Here is a 26,401-nt window from a genome sequence, read left to right as displayed (position 1 = left end):
AGGAAGACGCCTCTAATTGAAGCATTTGTTGGCATAGTGACCCTTCTGTTGGCACTTGTTGCACGTGACCTCTGAAAGCGGACGGTGATACGGAGCACTCGATCTTGGAGCTTGAGACGAAGTCTTGTTCTGAAAGCCAGGGTTGGGTGGGTGGGACGATCCACTGCCACCTTTGCTCTTCTGCTGATATGGCTGACGGAACGGAGGAGGAGGAAGCCAATACTTCTGCTGCTTGGCCACTTGAGTCGAGGAAGAAGGAGTAGCATATCTGACTCGCTTCTTGGAAGCATCACACCTCAGTTGAGCGGCCTCTTGCTTCAGTGCCATGTTGTAGAACTCATCGTACCTCAAGGGCTCAAAGAGAACAAGAGCTAGCTGAATTTATTCTCTGAGACCACCCCTGAATTGGTATATCATGCTCTTCTCATCAGGTACGTCCTGCTTAGAAAAGCGGGTGAGCTTCTGAAACAACTTGTTGTAGTCATAGACAGACAAAGAGCCTTGCTTCAGGTTGCGGAATTCCTCATGCTTGCTTTCAACCACGCTCTGAGGGATATGGTGAGCTCTGAAATCTTGACGGAATTCATCCCAGGTAATCGTATGTCCACCTCTGGAATCCTTGTACTGCTGGAACCATTCTGCAGCTTGATCTTTGAGTTGGAAGGAAGCGAACTTGACAAAGTCCTCAGGCCTGACATTACTGCACTTGAAATGCTTGCACAGATCCACGAGCCAATCGTCAGCATCAGTTGCCTCAACACAATTGCTGAAAGTCTTTGGCCCATTAGCAAGGAACTGGTTGAGTGTAGCAAAGTGATTCTAATTGTTGCCTTGGTTCCCTTGGTTGCCTTGATTGCGCTCTTGAAGAATTTGCATGATCAACTGTGTGTTTGCATTGGTTGCGGCCATCACAACTTGCCATGCCTCCGGAGGAGGGGGAGGTGGTGGCGGATCTTGATTCTGATTCTGATTGGTGCTCTTAGCGGGAGCCATCCTGAAGAGGTTGACCACCGTTAGCACATAGACAGATAACATGAAGTTGAATCCAACGGAATGAAAATTGCAACATAAAGTCTTCACATCCAAACAAAATGAATGAATGCATTCCTCTTGAAATGGTCACATATCCATAAATTGAGAAGCCACTTAGAATTTAGGTAGAGAAAATAAATCAACAAGGTACGGGTCAAGAACGAATAATCGGTAAGAAATCCCAATCTCAAACCAATATCCGTGGAAGAAGAACTAGAGCTACGAGAATTCCCACCTATGAAACTCCCGAACCTTTCCAGTTATGCAATCAGGTGTTGGGGATACAAGGGAAGCATAATATCTCACCCAAATCTAGCAAATCCTACATCCAGCTGTATCCATCCTTCAACACATAACCGAGAAAACTTCGGAAACCATCTACCTCAACCTTCGAAAAGCATCCGTTATACAAGTTATGGCGATACTCCCGAACTCCCGCCCCAGTACTGGGTGGCGTCGAGGTTATCTCACCAACGAACTGCCTAAAAGAGATTTTCGATGTCGGCGTACTAAACTCAGGTATTCCAGAACTGCAACGATAAAATTATGATGACAACACCTCAGAGCTCAACTCCCTGGGACACTTCCACAAAACCCCTGACAGGAGGCACCAAGACAATGTTCTCGTCATAAAACCATCGGAACGATTCCAAGATACCCGCATGATCCTAATTTTTTTTGTGAAATTTGAGAAGAGAAGAGTCAAAACTCTACGTCAGGATGCCTTACCAGAGCGATGAGGAGACTGGGAAGTAAAAAGAATTCCTAAACTCTCCAATATATAATTCCTAAATGACTCAAAACATTTTTCTAGACACAACTCGACTGCTAAAACGATCAAGCAATGGGGCTCCTAAGGTCGGGGAAGGCTCTGATTACCAACTTGTAACGCCCTCGATGCAGCTATATCTCCCACGTGTCGAGGCACGACTTAGAGGCATAACCGCATTGAAAGCAATGTCGCAAGTTAGGCAATCGTCACAACATCCCATGTAATATGAATAATAAAAGGGGAAGGTACATAGTTGGCTTACACTCGCCACGTCAATCAAGGTACATAAATAACATTACAACATTCAAACACTCATGGCCCGACTACGGCGCCAAAATAAAAGATAACCCAACATGCGATACGGTCCTGATCACCCCCAACTGGGCACCACTACTGATCATCAGGGAAAGACACGTAGTATCGTTGAGAGTCCTCGTCGAACTCCCACTTGAGCTCAAGCGCGTCACCTGGAGCGGAATCATCAGGCCCTGCATCTGGTTTGGAAGTAATCTGTGAGCCACAGGGACTCAGCAATCTCACACCCTCGCGATCAAGACTATTTAAGCTTATAGGTAAGGCAAGGTAAATATGTGGAGCTGGAGCAAGCGACTAGCATATATGGTGGCTATCCTGTTCGCAAAAGAGAGCAAGAAGAGGAGGCAAAGCGCGAACGAGAAACTAAAGGACAACCTGCGCAAGCATTACTCCAACACCGTGTCCACTTCCCGGACTCCGCCGAAAAGAGGCCATCACGGTAACTCACACTGTTGATTCATTTTAATTAAGTTAAGGTTCAAGTTATCTACAATCAGACATTAACAAATTCCCATCTGCCCATAACCGCAGGCACGGCTTTCGAAAGTTCAAATCCCTGCAGGGGAGTCCCAACTTAGCCCATGACAAGCTCTCACGGTCAACGAAGGAATAGACCTCCTCCTGAGATGTTCCGATCAGACTCGGTATCTCGGTTCTTCAAGACACTTCGACAAGTTAAAACAAGACCAGCAACTTGGTCTAGGGCCACTCGAAGAAACCATGGGATCCTATGTTGAAATGCTGAGGAGCTGGCACCTGAGGATCCTACTGCTTAGGCTCCTCCTGTGCTGTAGCTAGGTTGTTCCGGTAGGCGATGATGTCCTCAGGCATAATCATGTATCCGCCCCTGGAAAAAGGATCAAACAAAGCAGGTGCTGGCAATGGAATAATATCACTAGTGTTTTCACTAAAAACCAGGTTATAAGGAATAGGAATGTTAGGATAATCGCCTGCAATAAACTGGTGGTGTTCCATGGCCGCACGATCTAGGTAAACCTTGGGCAAACGATAATCATGTTGGCGTATCTAAATGTTAAAGTGTGTCGCCAAACGAGTAGCGTAAATACCACCATGTAATTTGCCCTTGGACCTGTTAATGTGGAGGCGACGTGCCACAATAGCTCCTAAGATATAAGTGCTTTCGCCGTGAAGTGCACGACGCAAAATAGCAAAGTCTGGTGCACTAAGTGCACCTACTTTCTCTCTAGCAAGCAAACACTTCACAATGAATAAAGAAAAATAATACACAACAGGAAAGTGTATGCTAGTGGCGGTGACACTCGACACCCCTCTCTCATCCCCCACAGTCAGAGTGCGGTAAAAACCATCAAACTCCGCGGGTCTAGGCTCAACTAAACTCCCGTTAGAACGGATCATGCATATGTCACAAAATTCATTATGTGGTATCTGACGGGTTTCAGCATATAAATTAAACTCCACCACAGGGGGATTGTTCCTAGGAAGAAAACAAAAACTTTGCACAAAGGAATTTGTGAGGAGATGATAATGTTCACATTCAGCTGCGATGAAGTCGGTGAGGCCAGCATTAGCAGCATATTGTGTAAACTCTTGAAGGATTCTGGCCCCTTCCATGAACGGGTTATGCGGCCATTCGTACACCGTACCTCCACCATTCTCCGGGTATGGAGATCACTGTTAGATGACTCCCCAATGACTCCCTTGGAGTTCTTCTTGGAAGCAAACTTCCTAAATATACTCATCTTTTTCCTATGAACAAAATTCTAAAATTTTAGTCCACAATTTTTTTCTCAGCAAAACTCTACAAGATTGATAGCAACTACTCATAGGGATGCATAGAAGCCATAACAAGCATTCAAACTACTTAGAACTCTAAGAATTCAACATGCAAGCTCAACTATAGAAGCACCAAGAGTAGCTAATTATTCAAAATATAAACCACTAAAACAAAAACTAATTGGACAAACGGAGGAGTCACATACCAAGCAACAATACCCCGAAACAGTTCTGGAAACGAAGCATCAAGCAAAGAGATCGAAATCCACGGGTTTGAGAGCAAGAACACGAGAGAGAGAGAGAGCAATGGTGAATTTTTTCTGGAGGTAGGTGATGATGTGGGAAGAAGAGATAAGTGAGGGGGCCCATGTGGAGACCGCAACCCACCAAGGGCGCCTGGGGGTCCTAGCGCGCCCAAGTGAGTTGTGCCCACCTAGTGCACCTCCCTATGATGTTATTTGCACCAAAAGTTCTTAAATATTCAGAAAAAATTCGTATTAAATTTTCAGAGTTCCGAGAACTTTTATTTTTGGGTCATTTTTTATTGCACGAAAAATTCAGAAAACGAACAAAACATGGCATTTTATTTTATTTAACTAATAAAAATAGAAAATAAAAGGTAGGGACAGAAGGCAGTGCTCACTAAATTCATCGACTTCATACCTCTCAAAAATTATCCATTAATAAGGTTGACCAAGTCTTATTAACAACCACTTTCGATTAGCATGAAACCGAAGAACTTTCGTAAGTCACTAAGTGACCTCAACAAGGATATGAATGTCCCCAACAATAAGCATTTCATATTTCTTCTTAATAGTAGCTAGAGGTAGTTGAAAACTTCCAATAGTGATTGTCGGAGATGTTTCAATAACGTCAATACCATTCACTTGTAATTGTTTCTTCGGGAAGTGCACCGTATGCTCATTACCATTGATATGAAAAGTGACCTTGCTTTTACTGCAATCAATGACAGCCCCTGCAGTATTCAAAAAGGGTCTCCCAAGGAAAATCAACATGTTGTCGTCCTCGGGCATCTCAAGTATAACAAAGTCAGTCAAAATAGTAACATTAGCAACAACAACGGGCACCTCCTCACAAATACCGATAGGTATGGCAGTTGATTTGTCAGCCATTTGCAAAGATATTTCAGTAGGTGTGAGTTTATTCAAATCAAGTATTTTATATAAAGAGAAAGGCATAACACTAACACCAGCTCCCAAATCACATAAAGCAGTTTCACATAATTTCTTTTGATGGAGCACACAATAGTTGGTATTCATGGATCTCCAAGTTTTTAGGTACTCCATATTTAAAAGTATAATTGGCAAGCATGGTGGAGATTTCATCTTCCGGTGTTTTTCTCTTATTGGTGATGATGTCTTTCAAGTACTTTGCATAAGGAGGCATTTTCAAGATATCAGTCAAGCGACTACGCAAAAAGACCGGCCTCAGCATTTCGACAAAACATTTAAATCCTTCATCATCTTTCTTTTTAGTTGACTTAGGTGGAAAGGGCATAGGTTTTTGAACCCATGGTTCCCTTTCCTTACCATGTTTTCTAGCCACAAAGCCTCTTTTATCGTACCTTTTATTCTTGGGTTGTGGGTTATCAAGATCAATTACTGGTTCTATCTCAACATCATTGTCTGGTTCTTTATCATTTGTTTGAGTATCTTCATGGACCTCATCATTATATTTTTCATTATCAGAAGGTGAGTGTTCATTACCAGATTGAGTTTCAGCATCAGAGATAGAAACTTCATTATCACTAACAGGAGGTTTTTCTACTTCAGGTTCACTAGAGGCATGCAAAGTCCTATCATTTTTCTTTTTGTTTTTATTTTTGGAAGGACTAGGTGCATCAGTGTTAATTCTTTGAGAGTCGTGTTCAATTCTCTTTGGGTGTCCCTCAGGATAAAGTGGTTCCTGAGTCACTGATGGCGGCTTGAAGCTACGTTGGTATTTCCCCGAAGAGGAAGGGATGATGCAGCAGAGTAGCGGTAGGTATTTCCCTCAGATATGAAACCAAGGTTATCGAACCAGTAGGAGGACCAAGCAACAACACGTAAACAACACCTACACACAAATAACAAATACTCGCAACCCGACGTGTAAAAGGGGTTGTCAATCCCTTTCGGGTAGTGGCGCCCCAAGATAGGCAAACGGACGTGAAATAAAATTGTAGTAGATTGATAGATCGAACGCCAAATAAAGTAAATAAGAATAAAACGCAGCAAGGTATTTTTGCATTTTTGGTTTAATAGATCTAAAAATAAGAGCAAGGGAAAAGTAGATCGCAATGGCAAATAATATGAGAAAGACACCCGGGGGCCATAGGTTTCACTAGTGGCTTCTCTCGAGAAAAATAGCAAGCGGTGGGTAGACAAATTACTGTTGGGAAATTGATAGAACTTCAAATAATCATGACGATATCCAGACAATGATCATTATATAGGCATCACGTCCAAGATTAGTATACCAACTCCTGTCTGCATCTACTACTATTATTCCACACATCGACCGATATCCAGCATGCATCTACTATATTAAGTTCATAGAGAAATGGAGTAATGCAATAAGAACGATGACATGATGTAGACAAGATCTATCTATGTAGAGATAGACCCCATCGTTTTATCCTTAGCAGCAATGATACATACGTGTCGGTTCCCCTTATGTCACTGGGATCAAGCACCATAATATCGAACCCACTACAAAGCACCTCTTCCCATTGCAAGATAAATAGATCAAGTTGGCCAAACAAAACCCAAATATCGGAGAAGAAATATGAGGCTATAAGAAATCATGAATATAAGAGATCAAAGAAACTCAAATAACTTTCATGGATGTAAAAAGATAGATCTGATCATAAACTCAAAGTTCATCCGATCCCAACAAACACACCGCGAAAAGAGTTACATCATATGGATCTCCAAGAGACCATTGTATTGAGAATCAAACGAGAGAGAGGAATCCATCTAGCTATTAACTATGGACCCGAAGGTCTATAAGGAACTACTCACGCATCATCAGAGATGCACCAATGGAAGTGGTGAACCCCTCCGTGATGGTGTCTAGATTGGATCTGGTGGTTCTGGACTATGCGGCGGCTGGAATTGATTTTCGTCGACTCCCCTAGGGTTTTAGGAATATTGGGGTATTTATAGAGCAAAGAGGCAGTCCGGGGGGCACCCGAGGTGGGCACAACCCACCAGGGGGCACCTGGGCCTCCTGGCGCGCCCTGGTGGGTTGTGCTCCCCTCGGAGCACCCCCAGGAGCTGCCTTGGCCCATTGGGTGTCTTCTGGTCCAAAAAATTCTCCGTAAAGTTTCGCTTCATTTGGACTCCATTTGGTATTGATTTCCTGCGATGTAAAAAACATGCAGAAAACAACAATTGGCACTTGGCACTATGTCAATAGGTTAATACCAAAAAATGATATAAAATGATTATAAAACATCCAAGATTGATAATATAACAACATGGAACAATCAAAAATTATAGATACGTTGCAGACGTATCAGCATCCCCAAGCTTAACTCCTACTCGTCCTCGAGTAGGTAAGTGATAAAAACAGAATTTTTGATGTGGAATGATGCCTAACATGTCATATCATATTCTTTTCTATATAGCATGGACATTTGGACTTTTATATTGTTCAAAGCAATAGTCTAGTTTTTACATGATAACTTAAATGCTCAAGCATATCAACAAGCAACCTGTCTTTCAAATATCAACGCTAAAATAAGCTACCCCTAGCCCATCATGCTCAATCATGGATCCATTCATGAAACACACTCACATATTAACTACACCCAATGCCCAAGTATGATCATAGTGCCTCTTAGTTGGTGCTTTTATAAGAGAGGATGAGACTCAAATTCAAAATAAAATTTGCATAAAGTAAAAGAAAGGCCCTTCGCAGAGGGAAGTAGGGATTTGTAGAGGTGTCAGAGCTCAAAGAAAAAACTTAGAGATAAAAACATTTTGGGAGGTGTGTCCTTCCCACTAACGAAAACGACTTAGAGTTCCCAACACTTTCCATGCTAGATATATCATAGGCGGTTCCCAAACAGAAAATAAAGTTTATTCCTTTTTCCACAATACTTTCACTTTCCATGGCTAACCGTATCCACGGGTGCCTTCCATACCAACACTTTCCAAGGAATTTATGATTTTACGACATAAAGTAAATTCATTTTTCATTTTCGGACTGAGCATCCCTAATAACTTTGCCTTACTCTCATGCAATGACAAGTGAATAAACACTCATCGTGAGAATAACACATCTAGCATGGAAAATATCAGCCACCCCTCACCGCTCCGTGAGTGGTATGAACACACAAAAGAGAAGTTTATTTTGAAAATTAGAGATGGCACATACAAATTTGTTTAGAATGGCAAAAGAATACCTTATATAGGTAGATATAGTGTACTCATCTGGCAAAACTGGTTTAAAAGTTTTTGGATGCACAAGTAGTGATCATACTTAGTGCAAAATGAAGGCTAGCAAAAAGATTCAGAAGCGACCAACCAAGAAACGAATAATCTCACAAGCAAGCATTAAGCATAATTAACACCGAATAATGCACCACAAGTAGGATATAATTTCATTGCACAATTATTGAGTTTCGTGCTTGCATACGGAATCACCAACCTTAACACCAATATTCTTACTAAAGCATAATTACTCATCAAGATGACTCACATATCACATCATCATATCTCAAAACTATTACTAAGAATCAAGTTTATTTTGTCCAATGATCTTCATGAAAGTTTTTATTATATCCTTCTTGGATATCCATAACTTTGGGACTAATTTTCATGAGTTGCTTTTCATAAGCTCAAAAAAAATATAAGTGAAGATCATGAGCATAACAAATTTTCTTTCTCTCATAATAATTGAAGTGAAGCAATAGAGATTTTCTTCAAAATTTTACTAACTTTCAAATAAATCTAAGTGAAGCAAGAGATAATTTCTTCAAAGATACTAAGCACACTGTGCTAAAAAGATATAAGTGAATCACTAGAGCAAGTCCTAGCTCATAAAAGATTTAAGTGAAGCATAGAGAGCAATTCTAACAAGTCATGACATAATTTTGACTCTCTCAAATAGGTGTGTCCAGCAAGGAATCAAGACTTAAAACAAAAAAAACAAGCAAATACTCAAATCATACAAGGCACTCCAAGCAAAACACATAGTATGTGACGAATAAAAAGATAGCTTCAAGTAAAATACCGGTGGTCGTTAGAAGAAAGAGGGGATGCCACTCGGGGGCATACCCAAGCTTAGTTGCTTGCTCTCTTTTGGATAATAGATTTGGATGTCGGGGCATCCCCAAGCTTAGGCTCTTCTTACTCCTTATTCCTTCATCCATCGTAAGATAACCCAAAACTTGAAAACTTCAATCACACAAAACTCAACAAAAGCCTTCGTGAGATCCGTTATTATAAGAAAACAATTCACTACTATAAGTGTTGTAGTAAACCAATTCATATTTTGTTCTTGCATTATATCTATTGTATTACAACTTTTCTATGGCAAAAACTCATCAAAGAAAACCATAGATCCATCAAAACAAGCACACAACACAAAGAAAACATAATCTGTCAAAATCAGAACAGTCTCTAGAAATCTGGATAATTCGAATACTTATATAACTCCAAAAACTCTGAAAAATTAGGACGACCTGGGCAATTTGTATATCAATATACTGCAAAAGGTATTGGTATTTTATAATTTCCTGGTTAAAAATGAAAATTATTTCCGTGAGCGCAAAAGTTTCTGTTTTTTTCAGCAAGATCAAACAACTATCACCCAAGAAGATCCTAAAGGCTTTACTTGGCACAAACACTAACTAAAACACAAAAAACACAATCATAACAGTAGAATAATTGTGAAAACACTCAAGAACATAAAGCAAAAGGCAAAAATAAATTTTATTCATTGGGTTGCCTCCCAACAAGCGCTATAGTTTTACGCCCTTAGCTAGGCATAAAACAAGGATCTAAGTTTTTTCATCTTTATTTCGAGATCTATAAGATGCCCTCATGATTGATTCATATGGTGGCCTAATTCTTGTTCTAGGTAAGTGTTCCATACCCTTCCTCAAAGGAAATTGGAAATTTAATATTGCCTTCTTTCATATCAATCACGGCACCGATAGTGCGTGAAAACAGTCTACCAAGAATAATTGGACAAGACGGTTTGCAATCAATATCAAGAACAATAAAATCTATGGGCACATAATTCCTATTTGCAAGAATAAGAACATCATTCATTCTTCCCATAGGCTTTTTAATAGTAGAATCCGCCAAGTGCAAATTTAAAGAGCATTCTTCAATATCAGTATGACCAAGCACAGCACATAAAGATTTCAGAATTGTAGAAACACTAGCACCCAAATCACATAAAGCAAAACACTCATAATTTTTAATCTTGACTTTGATGGTAGGTTCCCATTCATCATGCAATTTTCTAGGAATTGAAACTTCTCCAATTTTTCTTCTAAAGCTTTCATCATAGCATCAACAATATGTTTAGTAAAAACTTTATTTTGTTTATAAGCACGGGGTTAATTTATCATGGATTGCAATAAAGAAATACAATCAATCAAAGAGCAACTATCATAATTAAAGTCTTTGTAATCCAAAAGAGTGGGCACATCACTAGTTAAAGTCTTGACCTCTTCAAACCCACTTTTATCAATTTTCTCAACAAGATTTTCACCCTCCGAATTATAGGGACGCATTCTAACTAAAGTTGACACTTCTCCAGTCCGTTTTTCATCAGCCGTAACTTTACTAAACAAGGAATCAATAGAAGAAACATCAATCATTTTAAGATCTTCATTTTTATCTTATAATGAGATTGATTTAGCGACCATTTGATTTACTAGGGTAGCTTGTGCATCGGATATTTTTCCTAGAAAACTTTCGGCAAAAGCATACTTATATTGGAGATTGCGAACTTCTCTAGTAATATCATCAAGTTGTTTTGTTATAGCATCGAGCACAACAAAGTGTTCCTTAAGTTCTTCGGTAAAATACTTATTATGCTCAAATTGTGTAGTCATATATTCCTTAGCACTTTTCTCAATTTCAAGCAAAATATTGGGGTAAGGAACATCATATATTTTCTTTGAGGCATCATGAGTATGCAAACAAGAACGCACGCAAAAACATATCCGACAAGAAAACGGCGAACGAAAAAGAGGGGCAAATAAAACAACAAATTTTTGTGAAGTGGGGGAGAGGAAAACGAGAGGCAAATGGCAAATAATGTAAATTTCGAGGAGATGAGATTTGTGATTAGGAACCTGGTATATGTTGAAGATCCTCCTTGGCAACGGCGCCACACATTCCTTTTGATGGCGGCTTGAAGCTACGTCGGTATTTCCCCAAAGAGGAAGGGATGATGTAGCACAACAGCGGTAGGTATTTCCCTCAGATATGAAACCAAAGTTATCGAACCAGTAGGAGGACCAAGCAACAACACGTAAACAACACCTGCACACAAATAACAAATACTCGCAACCTGACGTGTAAAAGGGGTTGTCAATCCTTTTTGGGTAGCGACACCCCAAGATAGGCAAACAGACGCGAAATAAAATTGTAGTAGATTGATAGATCGAACGCCAAACAAAATAAATAAGAATAAAACACAGCAACGTATTTTTGTATTTTTTATTTAATAGATCTGAAAATAAAAGCAAGTAAAAAGTAGATTGCAAAGGCAAATAATATGAGAAAGAGACCCGGGGGCCGTAGGTTTCACTAGTGGCTTCTCTCGAGAAAAATAGCAAATGTTGGTTAAACAAATTACTGTTGGGCAATTGATAGAACTTCAAATAATCATGATGATATCCAGGCAATGATCATTATATAGGCATCACGTCCAAGATTAGTAGACCGACTCCTGTCTACATCTACTACTATTACTCCATATATCGACCGCTATCCAGCATGCATCTAGTGTATTATGTTCATGGAGAAATAGTGTAATGCAATAAGAACGATGACATGATGTAGACAAGATCTATCTATGTAGAGATAGACCCCATCATTTGATCCTTAGTAGTTGATGTCTACTACGCAACTTTATTCTTGTAGACACGTGTTGGGCCTCCAAGCGCAGAGTTTTGTAGGACAGTAGCAATTTTCCCTCAAGTGGATGACCTAAGGTTTATCAATCCGTGAGAGGTGTAGGATGAAGATGGTCTTTCTCAAACGACCCTGCAACCAAATACAAGAAATCTCTTGTGTCCCCAACACATCCAATACAATGGCAAATTGCATAGGTGCACTAGTTCGGCGAAGAGATGGTGATACAAATGTAATATGGATGGTAGAAATATATTTTTATAATCTGAATAAATAAAAACAGCAAGGTAGCAAATAGTAAATGGGCACAAAAACAATATTTCAATGCTTAAAAAGGAGGCCTAGTGTCCGTACTTTCGCTAGTGCAATCTCACAATAGTGCTAACATACTTGGATCATATGATTATCCCTCAAAGTATAGCAAAGAATCACTCCCGAGTTTCTATTAGTTGAGAACAAAAGGTAGGAATTGTTTGTAGGGTGCGAAACCACCTCAAAGCTATTCTTTCTGATCGATCTATTCAAGAGTTCGTACTAAAATAATGCAAAGCTATTTTTTCCGTTCAATCTATCCTAGAGTTCATACTAGAATAACACCAAAGGAAGTTCATATTCATAATACTCAATCCACAAAAAGAACTATAAAGAGACCCCAAAGTTTCCGTCGGAGAAAAATGTGCATCAACCACTATGCATAGATTACCCCAATATCACCGCGGGAATCCGTGAGTTGAATGCCATAACGTATATCAAGTGAATCATTAAGATACCCCAATTGCCACCTCAAGTATTCATACCGCAAGATATATATCATGTGTTATCATCTCTGAATATTCAATACGACATGACAAAACTTCAAAGGGTAAAGATTCAATTCATCACAACAAGAGTATACAGAGGAGAAAAATCATATGATCCGACTATATTAACAAAGTCCATCATATAGATCACGAGAGAGAGAGAGAGAGATAAAACACATGGCTACTGGTACAAACCCTCAGCCCCGAGGGTGGACAATTCCCTCCTCATCGTGGTGGCCGCTGGGATGATGAAGATGGCCACCGGAGATGATTCCCCCCTCTGGTAGGGTGCCAGAACGGGTCTAGATTGGTTTTCAGTGGCTACGGAGCCCTGCGGTGGCGGAACTTCTGATCTAGGTTAAATCCCGAAGGGTTTCGGAATATTTGGGATTTTATAGTGCAAAGAAGGGGTATGGGAGGCCACCGACGTGGGCACAACCCACTTGGGCGCGCCAGGGTGCGCCGCTTGGTGGGTTGTGCCCCCCTCCGGGCACCCCCCAGGCCCTGCTTTGGCCCATCGGGAGTCTTCTGGCCCATAAGAAATCCACAAAAAGTTTCGCGGCGGTTGGACTCCGTTTGATTTTGATTTTCTGCGATGTCAAAAACAAGCAAAAAACAGCAACTGGCACTGGGCACTGGGTCAATAGGTTAGTCCCAAAAAATGATATAAAGTTGCTATAAAATGATTGTAAAACATCCAAGAATGATAAAATAACAGCATGAATACTTCATAAATTATAGATACGTTGGAGACGTATCAGCATCCCCAAGCTTAATTCCTACTCGTCCTCGAGTAGGTAAATGATAAAAGAAATAATTTATGAAGTGTGAATGCTAGAAAAGTGCATAAGTTTGATCAATGATAATTTCAATCACTTTTCCTAGCATCATAACAGCAATTCTTTCTTATAAAACTTCTCATGTTATAGTGGCAACCCATTCACATGTTAAGTTTCAAACGATGAATTCTCTTGAAACCCGGCCAAGTGTGTTTTTGGTGTGCCGGCAGGCAAGCTCTTGGGCTTTGTGGTGTCTAACAAGGGCATTGAAGCTAATCCGGAGAAGATCAAAGCCATCACCTCTCTAGCTAAACCGGCGTGTATCAATGATGTGCAACGTCTGGCGGGTCGTATTGCGACATTAAGCCGGTTGGGAGAGAAGGCTATCCCTCTATATCAGATGATGAAAAAGACAGATAATTTTGTCTGGAGTGATGTCACCAATGTAGCGTTTGAGGACTAGAAGAAACAGCTGGCTGAGCCACCTGTTCTGGCTGCTCCTGTTGATAAAGTGCCATTGTTGTTGTACGTGGTTGCCAATGCCCGGGCTGTCAGCGTGGCTATTGTGGTGAAACGGAAGGAGGCAGGCAAGGAATATCCGGTTCAAAGGCCAGTTTACTACATCAGCGAGGTGCTTATTGAGTCCAAGCAGAGATATTCGCACTGGCAGAAGCTTGTATATGGGGTCTTCATGGCTAGTCGGAAGCATAAACAATATTTTCTGGGTCATCCTGATACGTCTCCAACGTATCTATAATTTTTTATTGTTCCATGCTATTATATTATCTGTTTTGGATGTTTATGGGCTTTATTATGCACTTTTATATTGTTTTGGGGACTAACCTATTAACCCAGACCCCAGTGCCAGTTTTTGTTTTTCCCCCTGTTTCAGTATTTCACATAAAAGGAATATCAAACGGAGTCCAAACGGAATGAAACCTTCGGGAGCATGATTTTTGGAACGAACGTGATCCAGGAGACTTGGAGTTGAAGTCAAGGAAGCTTCGAGGTGGCCACGACGCAGGGAGGTGCGCCGCCCCCTGGGCGCGCCCCCACCCTCATGGGCCCCTCGTGGCTCCCATGACCGACTTCTTTCGCCTATATATATCCATATACCGTAAAAACATTAGAGAGCAAAAGAGATCGGGAGTTCCGCCGCCAGAGGCCTCCGTAGCCACCGAAAACCAATCTAGACCCGTTCTGGCACCCTGCCGGAGGGAGAATCCCTCTCTAGTAGCCATCTTCATCATCCCAGTGCTCTCCATGACGAGGAGGGAATAGTTCTCCCTCGGAGTTGAGGGTATGTACCAGTAGCTATGTGTTTGATCTCTCTCTCTCTCTCTCTCTCGTGTTCTTGAGGTGGTACGATCTTGATGTATCGCGAGACTTGCTATTATAGTTGGATCTTATGATGTTTCTCCCCCTCTACTCTCTTGTGATGAATTGAGTTTTCCCTTTGAAGTTATCTTATAGGATTGAGTCTTTAAGGATTTGAGAACACTTGATGTATGTCTTGCACATGCTTATCTGTGGTGACAATGGGATATCATGTGATCCACTTGATGCATGTCTTGGTGATCAACTTGCGAGTTCCGTGACCTCGTGAACTTATGCGTAGAGGTTGGCACATGTTTTCGTCTTGACTCTCCGGTAGAAACTTTGGGGCACCCTTTGAAGTACTTTGTGTTGGTTTGAATAGATGAATCTGAGATTGTGTCATGCATATTGTATAATCATACCCACGGATACTTGAGGTGAGATTGGAGTATCTAGGTGACATTAGGGTTTTGGTTGATTTGTATCTTAAGGTGTTATTCTAGTACGAACTCTATGATAGATCGAACGGAAAGAATAGCTTCATGTTATTTTACTATAGACTCTTGAATAGATCGATCAGAAAGGATAACTTTGAGGTGGTTTTGTACCCTATCAGAATCTCTTCATTTGTTCTCCGCTATTAGTGACTTTGGAGTGACTCTTTGTTGCATGTTGAGGGATAGCTATATGATCCAATTATGTTATTATTGTTGAGAGGACATCCACTAGCGAAAGTATGAACCCTAGGCCTTGTTTCAACGCATTGCAATACCGTTTACGCTCACTTTTATCATTAGCTACCTTGCTGTTTTTATATTTTCAGATTACAAAAACATATATCTACCATCCATATTGCACTTGTATCACCATCTCTTCGCCGAACTAATGCACCTATACAATTTACCATTGGATTGGGTGTGTTGGGGACACAAGAGACTCTTTGTTATTTGGTTGCAGGTTTGTTTGAGAGAGACCATCTTCATCCTACGCCTCCCACAGATTGATAAACCTTAGGTCATCCACTTGAGGGAAATTTTCTACAGTCCTACAAACCTCTGCACTTGGAGGCCCAACAACGTCTACAAGAAGAAGGTTGTGTAGTAGACGTCAAGCTCTTTTCTGGCGCCGTTGCCGGGGAGGTTAGCGCTTGAAGGTATATCTTTAGATCTTGTAATCGAATCTTTAAGTTTCTTGTTTTGTCACTTTTTTAGTTTATAAAATAAATCTACAAAAAATGGAATTAAGGATGCCTCATATGCTTCATCTTTTTAATGCCTTTCGTTAGAATAAGGATTCTGATAATTGTGCTCAAGTGCTAGAAGAAGAATGCATTAGAATGTTTGGCACTAAATCTTTGAATGATGATTGCAATGTTGTTAGTATGAATTCCTTTAATATCCATGATGCTAATGATATGCAAATCCACAAGCTTGGGGAAGCTATGTTTGATGAAGATGATATTTTTCCCCAAGTTTTTATGAGAAAATTTATTTTGATGATAGCATGCCTCCTATTTATGATGATTATATTGATGAAAATGGGTTTGGAAGAGTGTCAACTTTAGGAAGTAATGATCCCACTATTTTGGAGGGTGTTGAATCTTATTGTGATAATTATGAAAGTGGATTTGGAGAGGTCATGACTTTATTTAGTGATGAATCCACTATTTTGGAAGAGGTTCCAATTGATTATGAGAACAAAGTTGCTATCTATGATGATTATTGTGATGACATGTATGCTATAAAGAATAATGATAACCATGAAACTTGTCATCATGATTTTAGTTTTCAATTGGATTATGCCTCACATGATAGTTATTTTGTTGAGTTTGCTCCCACTATTATGAATGAGAAGAATTTTGCTTATGTGGTGAGTAGTAAAATTTCTATGCTTGTAGATCATGAAAAGAATGCCTTAGGTGCTGGTTATATTGTTGAATTCATTCATGGTACTACTAAAAATTATTATGAGGGAGGAACATATGCTTGTAGGAATTGCAATAATATCAAGTTTCCTCTCTATGTGCTTAAAGTTTTAAAGTTATGCTTATTTTGCCTTCATATGCTAGTTGATTATTGCTCCCATAAATTGTTTGCTCACAAAATCCCTATGCATATGAAGCGGGTTAGACTTAAATGTGCTAGTCATATTCTTCATGATGCTCTCTTTATGTTACAATTCTTATCTTTTATGTGAGCATCATTGAAATCATCATGCCTAGCTAGGGGCGTTAAACAATAGCGCTTGTTGGGAGGCAACCCAATCTTATTTTTGTTCCTTGCTTTTTGTTTCTGTTTAGTAATAAATAATTCATCTAGCCTCTTTTTAGATGTGGTTTAATGCTTTTAATTAGTGTTTGTGCCAAGTAGAACCTTTGGGAAGACTTGGGGAAAGTCTTTGCGATCTTGCTGTAAAAAACAGAAACTTTAGCGCTCACGAGATTTGCTGCTATATTTTACTGGAGAGTGCTATTTAGTTAATTATTTTTGCAGATGATTAATAGATAAATTCCTCACTTACAGAAATTTATTTTAGAATTTTTGGGGTTCCAGAAGTTTGCGTTAGTTACAGATTACTACAGACTGTTCTGTTTTTGACAGATTCTGTTTTCATCATGTTGTTTGCTTATTTTGATGAATCTGTGAGTAGTATCGGAGGGTAAGAACCATAGAGAAGTTGGAATACAGTAGATATTACACCAATATGAATTTAGAATGAGTTCACAACAGTACCTAAGTGGTGATTTACTTTCTTATACTAATGGAGCTTACGAGTTTTCTGTTAAGTTTTGTGTTGTGAAGTTTTCAAGTTTTGGGTAAAGATTCAATGGACTATGGAATAAGGAGTGGCAAGAGCCTAAGATTGGGGATGCGCAAGGCACCCAAAGGTAATATTCAAGGACAACCAAGAGCCTAAGCTTGGGGATGCCCCGGAAGGCATCCCCTCTTTCGTCTTCATTCATCGGTAACTTTACTTGGAGCTATATTTTTATTCACCACATAATATGTGTTTTGCTTGGAGCGTCATTTTATTTTATTTTGTTTTTCTTGCTGTTTGAATAAAATAACAAGATCTTAAATTCTTAAATGTTAGAGAGTCTTCACATAGTTGCATAATTATTCGACTACTCATTGATCTTCACTTTTATCTTTTGGAGTAGTTTGTCATTTGCTCTAGTGCTTCACGTATATCTTTCTAGAGCACAGCGGTGGTTTTATTTTGAAGAAATAGATGAACTCTCGTGCTTCACTTATATTATTTTGAGAGTCTTTAGAACAGCATGGTAATTTGCTTTTAGGCATAATAAACACTTTCATATATAAGTGCATTGAATACTAAGAGAAGTTTGATACTTGATGATTGTTTTGAGATATGGAGATAGTGATATTAGAGTCATGCTAGTTGAGTAGTTGTGAATTTGAGAAATACTTGTGCTGAAGTTTGTGATTCCCATAGCATGCACGTATGGTGAACCGTTATGTCATGAAGTCAGAGCATGATTTATTTATTGATTGCCTTCCTTATGAGTGGCGGTCAGGGACGAGCGATGGTCTTTTCCAACCAATCTATCCCCCTAGGAGCATGTTTGTTGTACTTTGTTTCGATAACTAATAGATTTTTGCAATAAGTATGTGAGTTCTTTATGACTAATGTTGAGTCCATGGATTATACACACCCTCACCCTTACACAATTGGTAGCCTCTCTAGTACCGCACAACTTTTGCCGGTACCATAAACCCACCATATACCTTTCTCAAAACAGCCACCATACCTACCTATTATGGCATTTCCATAGCCATTCTGAGATATATTGCCATGCAACTTTCCACCATTCCGTTTATTATGACATGCTTCATCATTGTCATATTGCTTTGCATGATCATGTAGTTGACATCGTATTTGTGGCAAAGCCATCGTTCATAATTCTTTCATACATGTCACTCATGAGTCATTGCACACCCCGGTACACCGCCGGAGGCATTCACATAGAGTCATATTTTGTTCTAAGTATCGAGTTGTAATTCTCGAGTTGTAAGTAAATAAAAGTGTGATGATCATCATTATTAGAGCATTGTCCCATGTGAGGAAAGGATGATGGAGACTATGATTCCCCCACAAGTCGGGATGAGACTCCGGACGAAAAATAAAAAAAGAAAAAAAAAGAGTCCATAAAAAAAGAGTAAAGGCCCAAATAAAAAAAGAAAAAAATGAGAGAAAAAGAGAGAAGGGGCAATGCTACTATCCTTTTACCACACTTGTGCTTCAAAGTAGCACCATGATCTTCATGATAGAGAGTCTCCTATGTTGTCACTTTCATATACTAGTGGGAATCTTTCATTATAGAACTTGGCTTGTACATTACAATGATGGGCTTCCTCAAAATGCCCTAGGTCTTCGTGGGCAAGCGAGTTGGATGCATACCCACTAGTTTCTTTTGTTGTGCTTTCATACACTTATAGCTGTAGTGCATCCGTTGCATGGCAATCCCTACTCACTCACATTGATATCTATTGATGGGCATCTCCATAGCCCGTTGATACGCCTAGTTGATGTGAGACTATCTTCTCCCTTTTTGTCTGCTCCACAACCACCATTCTATTCCACCATAGTGCTATATCCATGGCTCACGCTCGTATATTGCGTGAAGATTGAAAAAGTGTGAGAACATCAAAAGTATGAAACAATTGCTTGGCTTGTCATCGGGGTTGTGCATCATTTAAGTATTTTGTGTGGTGAAGATAGAGCATAGCCAGACTATATGATTTTGTAGGGATAACTTTCTTTGGCCATGTTATTTTGAGAAGATATGATTGCTTTGTTAGTATGCTTGAAGTATTATTATTTTTATGTCAATATTAAACTTTTGTCTTGAATCTTATGGATCTGAATATTCTTGCCACAATAGAGAATATTACTTAGAGAAATATGTTAGGTAGCATTCCACATCAAAAATTCTGTTTTTATCATTTACCTACTCGAGGACGAGCATGAATTAAGCTTGGGGATGCTGATACGTCTCCAACGTATCTATAATTTTTGATTGTTCCATGCTATTATATTATCTGTTTTGGATGTTTATGGGCTTTATTATGCACTTTTATATTGTTTTTGGGACTAACCTATTAACCCAGAGCCCAGTGCCAGTTTCTGTTTTCCCCTTATTTCAGTGTTTCGCAGAAAAGGAATATCAAACGGAGTCCAAACGGAATGAAACCTTCGGGAGCGTGATTTTTGGAACGAACATGATCGAGGAGACTTGGTGTTGAAGTCAAGGAAGCTTCGAGGTGGCCACGAGGCAGGGAGGCGCGCCTGCCCCCTGGGAGCGCCCCCACCCTCATGGGCCCCTTGTGGCTCCGCTGACCGACTTCTTTCGCCTATATATATCCATATACCCTAAAAACATCAGAGAGCAAAAGAGATCGGGAGTTCCACCGCCAGATGCCTCCGTAGCCACCGAAAACCAATCTAGACCCGTTCTGGCACCCTATCGGAGGGGGAATCCCTCTCCGGTAGCCATCTTCATCATCCCGGTGCTCTCCATGACGAGGAGGGAATAGTTCTCCCTCGGCGATGAGGGTATGTACCAGTAGCTATGCGTTTGATCTCTCTCTCTCTCTCATGTTCTTGAGGTGGTACGATCTTGATGTATCGCGAGCTTTACTATTACAGTTGGATCTTATGATGTTTCTCCTCCTCTACTCTTTTGTGATGAATTGATTTTCCCTTTGAAGTTATCTTATCGGATTGAGTCTTTAAGGATTTGAGAACACTTGATGTATGTCTTGCACGTGCTTATCTGTGGTGACAATGGGATATCATGTCATCCACTTGATGCATGTTTTGGTCATCAACTTGCAAGTTCCGTGACCTCGTGAACTTATGCGTAGGGGTTGGCACACGTTTTTGTCTTTACTCTCCGGTAGAAACTTTGGGGCACTCTTTGAAGTACTTTGTGTTGGTTTGAATAGATGAATATGAGATTGTGTGATGCATATCGTATAATCATACCCACGGATACTTGAGGTGACATTGGAGTATCTAGGTGACATTAGGGTTTTGGTTGATTTGTATCTTAAGGTGTTATTCTAGTACGAACTCTATAATAGATCGAACGGAAAGAATAGCTTCATGTTATTTTACTACGGACTCTTGAATAGATCGATCAGAAAGGATAACTTTGAGGTGGTTTCGTATCCTACCATAATCTTTTCGTTTGTTCTCCGCTATTAGTGACTTTGGAGTGACTCTTTGTTGCATGTTGAGGGATAGCTATATTATCCAATTTTGTTATTATTGTTGAGAGGACTTGCACTAGTGAAAGTATGAACCCTAGGCCTTGTTTCAACGCATTGCAATACCGTTTACGCTCACTTTTATCATTAGTTACCTTGTTGTTTTTATATTTCAGATTACAAAAAGCTATATCTACCATCCATATTGCACTTGTATCACCATCTCTTCGCCGAACTAGTGCACCTATACAATTTACCATTGTATTGGGTGTGTTGGGGACACAAGAGACTCTTTGTTACTTGGTTGCAGGGTTTTTTGAGAGAGACCATCTTCGTCCTACGCCTCCCATGGATTGATAAACCTTAAGTCATCCACTTGAGGGAAATTTTCTACTTTCCTACAAACCTCTGCACTTGGAGGCCCGACAACGTCTACAAGAAGAAGGTTGTGAAGTAGACATCACATCCCATCACTATGGTTAGTTCTGGTTTGAAATATATGCCTCAAGTGGACGTTGAGCCATAGGACGGATAACCAAGTGGGCCATTGAGCTTGGTCCTCATGGATTGAAATATATGCCTCGCACGACCATCAAGTCTCAGGCGCTGGTGGATTTCATCAATGACTGGATAGAACTGCAGATGCCTGAGGAAAAGCCGGATAACACGTATTCGACTATTCACTTTGATGGGTCCAGGCAATTGGAGGGCTCGGGGGCTGGAGTTGTGCTCGCTTCCCCTCGAGGTGATAAATTTTGTTATGTTCTCCGTTTGATGTTCCCTTGCACTAACAATGCAGCTGAATATGAGGCCTTGCTCCACGATCTTCGGATGGCTAAGGAGATGAACTTAAGTCGGTTTAGGTGCTTTGCCGCCTCAGATTTGGTGGCTCAACAAGTCTCTGGTACTTGGGATTCTAAGGATCCACTCATGGCGGCTTATCGACGAGAAGTGGATGTTATTGTTGGTCACTTCAAAGGTTATCAAGTTGAGCATGTTGATCGGAGGAAAAATAAAGTGGCTGATGCCTTAAGCCGGTTGGGTTCTCAACATAAACCGGTGCCGCCTAATGTTTTTCTTGACGTTTTGCATAACCCAATTGGTCAAGTTACCTACAGAGGAGGACTTGGCTATTCCTGACATGGAAGCTCAGTTGGTGGCAGCTGTTCATGTAATTCCTGATTGGACAACCCCTTATTTGGCTTATATGACCCGGGGCGAGTTACCTGAGGATGAAACCTTAGCCATGCAGATAACCCGGCGGTCAAAGTCAATGACAATTGTCAATGGAGAGCTGCATCACTACAGTGTTACAGGGGCTTTTCAACGTTGTGTTTCTCCAGAAGAGGGCCGTGAGATCCTGCGTGAGATTCATGAAGGAGATTGTGGTCATCATGCCGGTTCAAAGTCTCTTGTGGCTAAAGCTTTTCGTCATGGGTTTTATTGGCTAACAGCTCATGCTGATGCTGAAGACCTGGTCAGCAGGAGTGATGGATGCCAGAAATTTTCACGATGAGCCCATGTGCCGGCTCAAGAATTGAGGATGATTCCAATTACTTGGTCGTTTGCAGTTTGGGGGCTTGATATGGTTGGACCTTTCAAAAGATCGAAGGATAAGAAGACCCACCTTTTGGTGGCGGTTGATAAGTTCACTAAGTGGGTAGAGGCAGAGCCAGTCAGTAAGTGTGATGTAGCAACAGCGGTTAAATTTATGAAAAAGGTGATATTCCGTTTTGGCTTTCCACACAACATTATAACAGACAACGACACTAATCTCTTCAAGGGTGCTATGGAAGAATTTTGTCAACGTGAGCATATCCGGCTTGATGTATCGTCAATGGCTCACCCCCAATCTAATGGTCAAGCTAAGAGAGCCAATCAAGAGATCCTGAGAGGAATCAAGCCCCAGCTTATGGTTCCCTTACAGAGGACGCCCGGTTGTTGGGTGGTGGAGTTACCTTACGTGTTATGGAGCATTAACACCACCCCAACAGATCTACGGGTTATACACCTTTCTTCATGGTCCATAGAGTAGAGGCGGTTCTCCCTAGTGACATCTATCATGACTCACCTCGTGTGGCGGCTTATGTTGAAGCTGACAATGAAAAAGCACATTAGGAAGCACTTGACCTGTTAGATGAGGAGCGTTATATAGCGGCGGCTCGTTCGGCAATTTACCAACAAGATCTGCGCCGTTACCACAGCCGCCGGGTTAAAGCCAGAACTTTCCAGGAAGGCGATCTGGTGCTCCGGCTTATCCAGGATCAGACTGATATGCACAAGTTATCTCCACCTTGGGAAGGACCCTTTGTGGTCAGCAAGAATCTGAACAATGGGTCATATTACCTTATCGATGTTCGAGACCACAAGGACTCACGCACGTCGGAGGAAGAGACCCGCCGGCCGTGGAATATTGCTCATCTTCGGCCTTACTACACTTGAGCCACTGGCTCTTCTGATGTACATATTTTTGACAATGTATATCTTATGATCAATAAAATAAACCGGCATCCCTACTAAAGCAGGGCCTTTGTCGTTTTTTCTTAAAGAGTTTTTGGTCACTTGGGGGCTTTTGCTTTACAGAGCGAAGTTATGATTACCCTTTGATCTGGCTTATTGGCCAGAAAAAAACTTGGGGGTTTCTACCCATGTTAACAGGGACCAAAGAGAGTCTGTTGCAAAAGCACAACTCAAACATAGGTGCCCATTAAGCACAACTCAACAATATTGCTTGGGGGCTCTTTTGTTCTAAAGAACAAAGAGTTTTTATAACCCTTGTAATAGGCTTAAAAGCCAGGCTTGGAAGCCAGGTGTATTCACCTAAAACCCCGGGTTATCCTGCCTTTTTAAGTAAGCCACTCCGCCCCAAGTAATCCTGGAATGACCCGCCAAACGTTTTACAAGTCAATCTTATGCAGACACTGAACTTGTCAAAGTTAAACCGATGATTGGTTATGTGAGGTCCATCTTATAAGGTTTGTATATAGGTTTAACTCGGTGGCTGTGCGGCCCGTGAAAGCACTCGATTTTCGGCCTGGCAGCCCATGAAAAGCCTTGTTTTTTGTTTGTTTTTATTCGACAGATTTTTTTCTTTTTTGAGGTTTATTTGATGAGGCTTATAAGGCTTTATGATTATAATTCACTGGTGTTTATTAACTCGGCCTGGCTTTTGACTATAAGTCGCCAGTATGAGATGAGATACTATCTAGTGTTTATTAACCCGACCTGGCTTTCGGCTATAAGTCGCCAGTATGAGATACGATAATATTGGGTGTTTATTAACCCGGTCTGGCTTTGTTCATAAGCCAACAATAAATGATAATTACAAGTGCTCAAATTTTGGGTTATCGCCCTCATTACACTAGCTTGGTAAACCAACAGTGTGATCCAATCTCACGGGAGTATAATACACATCTGCATAAGTCAAAGATTATCATACAAAGAGTGGTTATTTAAACCGGTGGATCATCAGTGTTATGGAAAACAGAAAACATGCACGATGGCACGACCGATTCAAAGTTTTAACTACTCTATTACATAGCTCCATGAGCTAACATAAGATCAAGTGTTTTATTACAACTATAAGTCTTTCAGCCGCCTGGCGGTTCATTCTTCTTGACCTTGTTGACGGGAGGCCTCCGGTCCATCCCTTACCGGTTCTTCCTCCTCCTCCACTGTCTGGAAGTTCGGTTTGGACCATTCAAAGCCACGCAAGGTGAAGAATTCAGCTTCATCGTCAATCAGATTGGCCGGGTCAATATCATGGGCGAAAGTGTGCTTACGAATCGGTGGAATTAAGTCCATCACTTTATATGAAGGCGTCTACATCTTCTTATTATCCTCATCATAAGCCAGCTGATATTTGGACAGATTGGTTTCTTCGGCGATGACTATTGCATGAGGACGAATCTCTTTGACACAGGCAGCAAAGTCTTGCTGATCGAAGGAGGTTCCATCTTACTTTAAGCTAGGATACCCGCTAGCTACATCTGCCGGGTCTAATTCTGGTACCCATGCTTTGGCACGGCTCAAGGCCGTTACAGCTCCGGCTCTAGCACAAGACCATTTGATTTCTTGGAGTCTAGCGGGCAAGATGGACAATTTCTTCAGAATATCACTTAACAGATTTTGTCCTTGATTCGATGGGGTGATAGTAGCAAGGGTTCGCTGAGCTCTAGTGTATATTGCTCAACAAGGGTATAAACCGCCTTGAGCTTCACTAGTGTGTCTTGGCTAAGGTTGCTGCTCCTGGGACCTGAGTAAGTTACAGATTGGTTAAATGGCGGTTTACATTGTGATGAAAAATACTCACTTTGGATGAGTAATAAGGCGACTCACCGAAGATAGCAGAAACCATCTGAGACACACGGTGTTTTAAGCCGAAGAGCTCCGTGGTCACCTCCTGAAGAGCGGCTTCTGCTTTCTCGGCACGCTGTATCAAGGCATCTTTTTCTTCAACCCAAGCCTTTTGTCCTCAATAAAGCTGGTCTTCAATTTCTCCGATTCAGACACACTAAACTGGAATTTTGATTCAGCCTTTCAGGTCTCATTTTCTTGAGCCACCAGCTGAGTCTTGGCATCGTTTAGTTGAGACTCTAGTTTAGCAGTAGCAGCCTGCATACAGAACAACTTTGTCAAATTTCATGGCGGATTACAGCAATATAAGTCACAAGTCCTTTGCAAGCAACAACACTTGGGCACTTGGGGGCTAATGTCTGTCAACGCAAATTTTTCAACGGAAACGGCTTTTCTAAAGTCCCAAGTGCTTTGCAAGCAACAACGCTTGGCACTTGGGGGCTAATGCATATTGCTTGTTTCTTCCTAAGGATGAGTCGGGTGTGCTGTCAACAGTCTTAGCCGACTCATGGGGGCTATGCAGTTAAGTTCTGTTCTTTTACACAGTGATCAATAGGACCGGCTCATTCATACTGATTAAACCGGCCCTTGGGGACTACGAATGCGAAATTATGTTATTCTCAGCATCCAGTTTAGTTTTAAACCGGATTTGGAGGGAATCTAGGATAGAAGCTTGTAAGTTTTTAAAGTCTACAGATTATTCGATCTTATCATAATCAGAAGACTTGGGGGCTGGCAGGATATATAACTTATATAAGCCGAATGACGTACCTCATACTTTTGGTGCATCTGTTTAACCATCTCAATTTCGAAGTCACGCCTAGAGTGCACTTGACTGAGATAACCAGATAATACTTCACTATTACTCAATTGAGCATAGTGGGAGACATCAAACCTCACTTTTCGTCTTTCCATGACTTCTTGTTTGGCAGAATGT

Source organism: Triticum dicoccoides, chromosome 2A (genome assembly GCF_002162155.2).
Source record: "Triticum dicoccoides isolate Atlit2015 ecotype Zavitan chromosome 2A, WEW_v2.0, whole genome shotgun sequence".
In the NCBI taxonomy this organism is placed as follows: domain Eukaryota; kingdom Viridiplantae; phylum Streptophyta; class Magnoliopsida; order Poales; family Poaceae; genus Triticum; species Triticum dicoccoides.
The sequence above is the reverse complement of the archived record's forward strand: the minus strand, read 5'-3'. Positions refer to the sequence as shown.